Source organism: Solanum verrucosum, unplaced genomic scaffold (assembly GCF_900185275.1).
Source record: "Solanum verrucosum unplaced genomic scaffold, falcon-dt-bn FXZP01000033.1, whole genome shotgun sequence".
NCBI lineage: Eukaryota > Viridiplantae > Streptophyta > Magnoliopsida > Solanales > Solanaceae > Solanum > Solanum verrucosum.
Window position 1 is genome coordinate 960,598 of NW_026020752.1, and position 11,419 is coordinate 972,016.

Consider the following 11,419-nt stretch of genomic DNA (forward strand, 5'->3'; position numbering starts at 1 on the left):
TCTAAAATTATTTAGGTTGTTCTAGTCCGTGTCAGAACATATGACTATGAGAGAGTAATTTGGGAAAACCCTCTTGGGGCATGTAGACATTATTCACATTCTATTCCATCTCACCTTTCTTCTTCTAATGTCTATTCCATCTCACCTTTCACCATTAATTCATTAAGTCAGTGTTGTTTTGGAACTCTTGACAACCAAATTAATTTTATTTACTAGGGAAGTACTTTCCCCAACTAAAATTTGAGTTTGGCTCATTGTGCTTCCCTTTAATGATATTGTTGTTAGTTTTGTTTATTGCATTTGGGTATTATTGTAGAGTTGGGGAATTTGTATGATAACCTCAACTAATTTGTGACTAAGACATAGTTGATTGATATCATAACTTACGTTTTACACAGTAAATAGCTATATCTTCTAACTATGCAAATATTCGGCACAATGTTTTTTTATATATGAGTTGATGCTTTATTGAATATACACTATTTTTTCTTATTAAGTGTTATGCTTGCTTCATTTTTCTTCTTTTATTTTTACTTGGATTTGATGCACTTGAGCTGAGGGTCTTTCGAAAACAGTCTCTACCTCCACGAGGTATTGGTAAAGTTTGTGTACACTCTACCTTCCCTAGACCTCACTCAGTGGGTTTCACTAGGTATGTTGTTGTTGCTAGGTGATATTTGATGTTCTTGAAAAAACATTGAGCAAACTCCAGGTCAATATTGTAGAACTTGGAGTGCAGGATCTAGTTAGCCTAAGTAATTTACATGTTCTTTTTTCTTTACTGAAAAGAAAATATTTTCATAAATTAATTAAAGTTGAGGCACAAGCATATATGGGATATAATTGAATACACTTCAAGAAAAATAGATTTGTGTATTAACCATTTTTTGCATTTATGACTGTATTCTGAATTGTTTTTTTTTTCTTTTTAAAGATGCAAATTCTATTGAAACCAAGAGAGTTCATGGAATGAAAGAAAGGTCTTGAGAAATGAAGTAGTATATGGAAAAAATTATATGAGACAAGCAATTGGTAAAGAGAGGTGTGTAAATGCAGTTTCATCAACAAATCTATAAAGTTGGGAATAACATCTCAAAGTTTTGATTCGCTCAAAACAATTGAAGCTCATACGATAGGAGAAAGACACAGTGGTTAAATTACATTATATTGTATTGTTCAACATACTCACATCTTTGTAATAAATTGACTACATTTGTGACAAAACATTTGTATTAGAATTGTCTTTTGATTAACAATAAAATCTATTTCTAACCACAAATTATATTTGTATTTTATCATATCTGTAATTTTACTAATTATGATAATTTTTAGTGACAATTTTATTGTGTCGGTAAATTATTTGTTTTGGTGACAACATGATAGGTCTTAACTACAAAATTATAAGTCACAAAATCGTCACTATTTTATACATTTGGGGACAAAATATCTTTTTGTATATAAAAGAACATCTTTAGTGTAGAAACTACTTTTTTTTTACTACGAAACATATATAACTTTAGAGACAATTGTTGGCGTCACTAACTAAAGTAATGAATTAGTGACAAGTTACTTTTGTCGATATTAATAACCTTTTTAGTGACAAAAACACACTATTAACTACAAAGTTTTATACTTTTTTGACGAATGAGTTTGTCATAAATACTATTCATTTGGTGACAAAAACAAATTGTAGTTAATACAACATTATTTGGTGACGAAACACTAAATTGTCACTATATACCTTTAGTGACCCATGATTTAGGGACGAACAAGTGACGATTTCTAGTTCATCACGAAAGATTTTTTGAGACGAAATATGTGTTTTAAGTGATAAAATGTTTCATCATTGATAACCAAATTTGTTGTAGTGTAACTCTTGAGAAGTTAAATAATTTTGGAAAAAGATATTCAGAAGCATATATTTACATCACAAGAGAAATTGTTAAAAAAATAAATAAATTTAGACTACATCATCTTAACTTCATATATTGGAACACTACATACTAATGAATATATTAAGCAAAAATATATTTATTATATCACCAAAATTATTTTTCTCAAGTACTCGAGGTTATGGAATGTACCCTCTTAGGATAGAACAATTTACTTCATCAGAATAGTGGTACCTCATATTCCGTTAAACTTTGAACTCACTCAACGACAATAAATCACACGAAATTTTTTAAAATACAAGAAGAAGAAGAGTAGAAGATTAAAAAATATTGTGGTTGAAAAAGGAGAGGAATCCCCTCTATTTATAGTCAACAAAGGGTAGTATGAACAAGTGTTTCTGGTGTCTTATCTGAAAAGTCATGACCTTACCGAAAATTCACAACCCTTTGAAAAAATCACAACTTATTGAAAAAGTAACAACTCTTTGGAAAAGTCACAAATCATCGAAAAATCACAACCCTTCGAAAAAAGTCACAACTCATCGAAAAAGTCACAACCTACGTTAGGGATATTATAGTAATTTAACATTCAAGTTAGGAGTTCATGCTTTTAAGGTAATATAACATTCAAGTTAGGAGTTCATGCTTTTAAGGTAATATAGATATAGATATTTATGGGGTCAAATCTGATTTGGGTCGGTTTTACAATTCTAAAATACGCTTAGGGTTTTGAGAGGAGTTCAAGAAGAGGAAAAGAGGAGAAAAGGAAGAACGACAAAGGTTTTTGCGAATCGAGGATTTGTTTCGCCAAATTAAGGTATGTAAGTTTTCATAGTGTTGGGTTCGTTCACCGACACGCCAATCATGATTTATATATTTAAATTCATCCATAAAGATTGGGAAGTTTAAGTTCTTGATGAGTGTTCTTGAAGTGTTATTCTTTGTTCTTTAATTTTGATGTTTGATTGAGTTCTTGAGGCGAGGCTCTTTTTAATGACCACTATTCTTGAGGGTTTTTTAGTAGATTTTCATGTAAATAAGTTGAGTAAATGAATCTAAGAGGGTTGGAAAGAAACCATTAGATTCTAGCCGAATTAGGTTCAGAAAATGAGAAAAAAAAATTCATCGGATTTTCTGGGGAGAGTTTCACGACCCGAGCCTACACCCTGGACCCGGCCGACCATGGCTGGCTACAGGCGGAAGACTAACGCAAGCAAAGAAAAGCTTAAAACTGAAATAAATTCAATTACTCAAATACTCAATTTTACAATGATCTGAAAAAAATACTCAATTGATAAATCCATAGTTTATAAAAACAACTCAAAGAGATACATACTGAAAACTACTCAACCTTGTATATCTATGAAGCCTCTACTATTACAGAAGGATATCATGACAAGACCCACGACATCTCCAAAACTACTAACTGTAAGGTAAAAGTGAAGTCGTCCAAAATATAAGAAGGCTTACTAAAGCTGACTTGAATATCACACGACCTCAATGAAACGCCTGTTGATGATCCTAAATACCTATATCTGCATCATGAAACGATGCAGGCCAAATGGCTCAGTTCATGGAATGTACGAGCATATCAGGGGAATTCTAAAGCATAAACATAAGCTTAAACTAATGGAAAAGAAACATACTACCTCTTTTCAACTCACTCAACTCAACTCAACTCAATGAAACATAGTTCAACTCAACTCAGAGAAAATAGGGCTCAACTCAATATTAAGATACTTAACTCAAGTTACTGAACTCTAGTTATTCAACTCAAGATAAAGCAACAAGAAAAGGTGCAATATTTGAAAAGCTTTTAAAACAACAGATAACAACTCAATGTATTGAAGAATACAATAACAACTCGACTTATTTATATAAAGTACAATATAACTCTGTGGGAGATTCTCTAACCGACAACCATCACTATGAGCTATGTGATGATACATCGTCTAGCCCACGCTTCCAAAACTGCCCTATACTTTGCTAGGGTATTGTCACGACCCAACCCACCGAGCCGTGCGGGCACTTACCCTAACACGTAAGTAGGAGAACCCTCATATCCAGATGTTAAAACATGCGGAAATTTAAAGAAAATGGGGATAAATGTAATAACCAAGTTTCATAAATAAGAACTTTTTAAAACAATTTTGGGTTAAGACTTGTTAAGTAATTAACACCCCCAAGAATCTAGTCTAAACAGGTACAAGAGCTACTAAGAGTGCAAACAGGACATGATAAATAAAAGACACAACTCCTACCATGCGGAAGGAAGAGTAGAAGCTGCTAGAAAATTTCTTCGTCTTCATCTAATGAAACATCACCAACCTGCATCCAGTCTATGCGAAAAGGCATAGCAAGAGTAGTATCAGTACAAAACCACACGTACTAGTAGGCATCATCGGTCAACCCGACACCCACCGCATAACATAAGAAATCAACTAGCAAGATCATGCATTAAAACCACTCGCTTCTCCACCTTTACCCTCTCTCAAATACCTCAAAATTACCGTAGTACCCTTACTACTAACCTCCTTCTCAGTCAACCTACTACTAGGTTCTTGATCATAGCCTAACCATTCTAACGCATATAAGAATCCACCTTTACAACTACTAGCATTCTGACTAACCACTCCCAAATCCCTTTCTCCAAGGTGAATCTACCTAAGTATTTACATCACGTACACCACCTCCACTTCTCACCCTCGCGACACATGGACAACTCCTTACTCGGACATTAGCAACTCTTGAACCCTTGACTTCCCACATACCGTATCACATCCCGGTTTGGGCTTGTCCCTTTTAGTTCATTTAATCAACAAGATACTTAATCAATTTACTCAACATAGTAGAACAATCAGAAATAGGTAATCATAATCATTTAACAACTTGAGGGAAAACAACATCAATTATTACTTACGAACGGCGTACAATTCAAAATTCTCAAGATACACAATAAAGTCAACTCATTGGTCCTCTCATGGAACCCAAACCCAGACAGTTAGCATATCGGAACGTGGTACCCGATCCAATTCTTATGGTGAAACATGGAAAATGATCCTATATTTATGCCAGAACGTGGCAACCGATCTAAGTTAGTGTGTCGGAACGCAACACCCGATCCATTCAACAAGCCACAATCATATGCACATTCTCACAATCATACAATCAAGTCATGAGTTTATGGCATTCAACTAGTGTAATCAACAATGCAACATTCGCATACATACACGTATTATAATGAAGCAATAACAATGTACATCACACAACATCAATTTACAATCATCTACCTAAGTATTTATCGACATATGTTATTTAACGATAACTCGACCATACTTAACCCTAGTTCATCATCTAAGGCTTCTTCCTAGAATTTAATCATCCTTTATTCGGTGCACGAAGGGCTACGCATAAATTCTACCATTGATTATCATTATACAATGTAGTGGGCACAGATTTAAAACTACTCAATTAATAAAACCTAGCCTACCTAGGCGCCAAATAGCTTCACGGAGTTTTGACTTCAATTCATGTTACCAGATTTCGTGATGGTGATCTTGATCGGAAATCCGTTATCATCGCGCTCCTCACGTTAGAAATCTCCTTCTCCTTCCTTCCCAAGCTTAGTGCAGCTTTTTGGGGGTTTGTAGGGTGTTTTACGTCTAAGATAGGTATTTTAGGAAGGATGAATTAAGATTTTGCGTTATGTACATTATGTCTCACCTATCCCGCTCTGGCGCCAGCTTACCTCGCTGTGACGCCGCTGCCCTAGTGGCACCTGGCCCGTCTTGGCGGGACAATGGCCCAATAATTTCCCAATTTTTTGCTTTTTCTAAATAACGACGGTTCGGGTCGTTACAGGTATAGAACCTGCTACTAAGTGGACCCACTAGTCTATTCTAAAAAGCAATAACGAATCATCTAAAAAGTATGACCCTTTCTACCTAGGTTGGCTACATGGTTTATGAGGACTGTGAGTTGTATGAACTCTCCCTCATATCGGTTCTCAATACTACTCCCAAAATATACTAGCTCATATGTTTTTAAAAACATAACTCTTTCTGTGTTTTGAGATTATTACTTTAAAATGTTTCTCTTAAAAGAGATGGTACTCAGAACTGCTCATGAAAACTCTTTTGGAAAATGGTGTTTCCTCTTTTCTAAAATATAAAAACATTTACTCTTGGGAATACTTAGTTCCCATATAACATCATAAAGAAAATGAACTCAGATCTACTCTTCTTGAAACTCATATGTTCAAGTCATAAAACAAGTTTTAAAAAGGTTTGCAAAAGACTTCTCAAAATAAGGTTCATGCAGAATTATGGGCATGAACAACTCAACTCAAGGACCTTTATGGGTAACATGTAATACTCCCATGACTAGAAATATAATATCAAAAGGATTCAATACTCAAGACTTAGAACTTGAAGATACTACTCTTCTCAAAGATACTCAATTTATGGAGTTCATGCAGAATTTATGGGAATGAACGACTCGACTCAAGGGTCTACATAACAATATAGAACTCATGTATACAACTCTTTTCATTCTCATACTTACCTCCTCAAAACTAAGCTCAAATCGATAATTGATCTCAAGGGATTCACAATTGAACTTGAAGACTTCATTGAACTCTACTCTTAACTGTTTCTTGAATTTGAATTATGAATTCATGAGTTATGATTCATGATATGAAGGATCTCGATGATAGTGTAGACTCATGAATACAATCTCTTCACTCTCATTCTCACTTACTTGAGTCTTGAAACAAGTTATTAGAAATTGTAGAAGACTTCTCAAAAGACTCAAAGGGACTTTCTCAAAAGACTTGAAAGAACTCTCAAGACTTGACTCTTAACTCTTCCTTGAATTTTAATTATGAATTCAAGGATAATGACTTGATAAATAGGATTTCTTGATGATTGGATGTAGGTTGGATAGTAAAAATCACTAACTTTCATCTCAAGAATTCCTCAAAACCTCAACAAAACAAGTTTTAGAATGAAACTTTAAGAACACTTATCAAGAACTCATCAAGAACTTAATTTGCTTAATATTTATGGATAGATTCGCAAAAGAAACTCGTGATTGGTCTGTGGGTGAACATACCCAACATTATGGAAGCTTACATACCTCAAAGAACTAGGTTCTTGGAGAAATCTTGAATTTCTTGAACGAACGCTTGAAACTTTGAACTTTTTCTCCTCTTGAATCTCTCTTTAGAACCCTAAATGCTTTTGGGGATGAATGAAACTGATTCAAACCATTTTAGACCCTTAATTGGGTGTAATTCACGTTTAGAATAAGTGGGGGTAAGGAAAAGACTAAAATACCCCTCATAGTTTTGGGTAACTTTCCTTAAATGGATAGTCTAACTTAAAAAGGGCATATCTCCCTCATACGAGCTCAAAAATTAGCAAACTCAATGGCGTTGGAAAGAGGACTCAGAGATATTTCATTTGATATTTTTTGGGTCTCCTAACTCATCCTGTGGTAAAAGTTATGGTCGTTTAAAGTTGAACCAAAACTTAAAAGAACTTAGGAATGACTTTAATGAACCCTCTTCTAAAACCCTAAGCGTATTTGGATTTATGAAAACTGACCCAAATCAGATTTGTCCCCAAAATATTACTAAAATTCGTTTTCAGCTGATTTGGTAAGGAAAGGACCAAAAATCCCTCATATTTCTAGGTAACTTTCCTTAATTGGACAGCCCGACTTCAAACGGACATATCTCCCTCATATAAGCTCAAAAATTAGCAAACTCGTGGCTTTGGAAAGAGGACTCATAGATCTTTCTTTTGATATCTTATGGGTCTCCTAACTCATCATGTGCTAAAATTTATGGTCGTTTGAAGTTAACCCAAAACTTAAAAGAACCTAGGAATGACTTAAAAGAATTATATGTAGTTCTTTTTGGAACTGAAGGTGCTTCATCTAGCGACCTTAATAATTAAGAAAATTCTAAATTCCTCGATAAAATCTTACTCACAACGAGAACGGTTCAAGTCTTAGCTCAAAATTTTTTTGGGGTAATACATTATCTCCCCCTTGGGATCATTCGTCCTGGAATGACGGCTGGAATGGGAATGGAACAGGGTTACTCTCACTATCTCTTTTGACTCATAAACTTGCCTACTAACACAGGCTGGACCGATTCATACCAAGAGTTTGGACCTCATATAGCACCTAAGTCAAGAACGATGATGTTGTGAACATAGTCACACTCTCTCTAAAGTTACCTTATCTAGGACAAAGGAAATCTAGGCATGAAGTAAGAATAGGAATATCATGCCTCATTGGCTGCAACTCATAGCTCCCACAAGGGCACATGACTTCTCTTGCCAAGGTCTAAGTCTAATGGTACGCTCTTGCTGTATTCAAGCTGAACCCAAATCCTAAGGTTCGGGTTCTATACCTCTCTATAAGGAATCTCATCCCAAGAATATTACTCTTTACCACCACATTTAATCAACATTGGGCTCATATCAAGAACTACCTCGTGTTTAACAATACCACATTCAAGCTTAGTACTCTAACAACTCCATGGACTCCCACTAACCAGCTTCTTAAGAAGTTCTCATTTCTTTATCATCTCTGCCATACCAACTAAAATTTCCCGCATTACTACTCGAGACCAACTAAGGGCTCTTAGTTAACTATTTATCATAGTAAAACCTCATTATCCTCTTCCTAATTATTTATAACAATGGATGGAATTATCACACCATCATCATCACGATAAGAACATTAACCTTCTTCTTCTGACATCACTCCACTACTAAAAGATATCTCCAATACTCTTTTAAGCTCATTACTATCTTATTCTCAACACTGGACTTGATTTCTCATTTTATCATCTCCCCCTTAGGTCTAAAGCTGACACTTGGAAGCTACGGACCTATTCCATCATCTCTAAAATGGTCTACATCCCCTTTTCATAACTTAAGTACTATTTGCTCACTAATTATACCTCATTACTTAATCGGTTCTATAACCTTTGGAACATTATGACCCTCTCAAACAAATAATAAGCCTAGCTTAGATCTATCACTTCATGAATATTCAGTTCTCTTATTCAACACATATATTTAGTCTCCTCTAACACGATGGCACATAGACATCAACTCTATTTTGGTTTAAAAATACTCCATATCATCATGACTATTAATTATTCCTCTTTCTTCTATCAAGAACTCTCTACAACATTATTATTCCTTATTTCACTCATAAAGGAACTCATCACTTATAACTGACTGGGTGCATGATTGCAATAACATAATCTGCCCCATCACTATCTCCCTTTCATAGATTACTCAACCTCTACATAATTTCCTCTAACTCTGGGCACTTTCACTACTACTGCTTATAATTTCGTAACTCATGCTACCTTTTTGGGATGAAAATACTACCCAAGCTCTAAACATACCTCATCATAAGGATCTCAGCTGAAACAAGGCTTAGAGAAGAGAGTACAACTCATTTTTTGCTTGAACATACGATTCATGTGAACATAAGCGCATTCTTTTGAAACTCAACACTTAACTCACTCATGGGCTTGTCTCAAGCCCCTCTGGAGTCTCATGACTACCTCAAGATTTTGTTAAGCGCAACTCATCGATAATGAACTGACTTTGGTTTTCAACCACCTCTAGTGTGAGCGTAGTCGAATGGATATGAGAACGCACGAGTTAGAATGAGTTTCTATAACATAGCTCTACTGCACGATTAAGAGTATGAAAGAAGGGAAACTTTTTCTAAATGTCTGTAGTATTTTATTTATAGAAGTGGGGGGCTCACAACCATAAATAAAATACTACTTGACACGGCTTCGTAGCCAGCCTAGGACGCGTGAACTTTGTGCTCTGATACCAAGTTTGTCACGACCTCAACCTACACCCTGGACGTGGCCGACACTCGAGAACCATTGCTGGTCCCCAAGTGAACCCTCGTCCTGGATGGCTACAAGCGGAAGACTAACTCAAGCATACAAAATCTTAAAACTGAAATAAATTCAATTACTCAAATACTCAATCTTTACAATGATCTAAAAAAAAAATACTAAATAGATAAACTCAGATTTTATAAAAACAACTTAAAGAAGATACATACTAAAAACTACTCAACCTTGTATATCTATGAAGCCTCTACTATTAGAGAAGGATATCGTGACAAGACCCACGACATCTCCAAAACTACTAACTGTAAGGTAAAGGTGAAGTCCTCCGGAATATAAGAAGGCTCACCAAAGTTGACTGGAATATCACATGACCATAACGAAACGCATGTTTGATGATACTGAAAGCCTGTATTTGCATCATGAAATAAAGCAGGCCAAATAACTCAGTACATGGTTTACGAGCATGTAAGGGGAATTCTAAAGCATAAACATAAGCTCGAACTAATGGAAAAGAAACATACTAAACCTCTTCTCAACTCACTCAACTCAACTCAACTCAATGAAACATAGTTCAACTCAACTCAGAGAAAATAAGGCTCAACTCAATAATAAGATACTCAACTCAGAGAAAATAGGGCTCAACTCTATAATAAGATACTCCAACTCTTGATACTCAACTCAAGATAAATCAACAACAAAAGATGCAATATTTGAAGAACTTTTAAAACAGCAGATAACAACCCCATGTATTGAAGAATACAATAATAACTCATCTTGTATATATAAAATACAATATAACTCTATGGGAGATTCTCTAACCGACAACCATCACTATGAGCTATGTGATGATACAACATCTAGCCCACACTGCCAAAACTATCCTATACTTTGTCGGGGTATAGAACCTACTACTAAGTGGATCCACTAGTCTATGCTAAAAATCAATAAAGAATCATCTAAAAAGTATGACCCTTTCTACCCACGTTGGCTACATGGTTTATCGGGGATGTGAGTTGTATGAACTCTCCCCCATATTGGTGCTCACCATTACTCCTAAAATATACTAGCTCATATGTTTTTAAAAACATAACTCTTTCTCTGTTTTGAGATTATTACTCAAAAATCATTTTCTTAAAAGAGATGGTACTCAGAACTGCTCTTGAAAACTCTTTCGAAAAATGGTGTTTCTTTTTTTCTTAAATGTAAAAACATTTACTCTTGGGAATACTTAGCTCCCATATATCATTTTAAAGAAAATAAACTCAACTCTACTCTTCCTCAAACTCAAATGCTCAAGTCTTAAAACAAGTTTTAAAAAGGTTTGCAAAAGACTTCTCAAAATAGGGTTCATGCATAATTACGGGCATGAACTACTCAACTCAATGAAATTCATGGGTAACATGTAGTAATCCCACTAACATACCTCAAAGAGCTAGGTTCTTAGCGAAATCTTGAATTTCTTGAACGAACGCTTGAAAGTTTGAACTTTTTCTCCTCTTGAATCTTCCCTCCAAAACCCTAAATGCTTTTGGGGATGAATGAAACTGATTCTAACCAGTTTAGACCCTTAATTGGGTGTAATTCACGTTTAGAATATGTGGGGGTAAAGAAAAGACCAAAATAC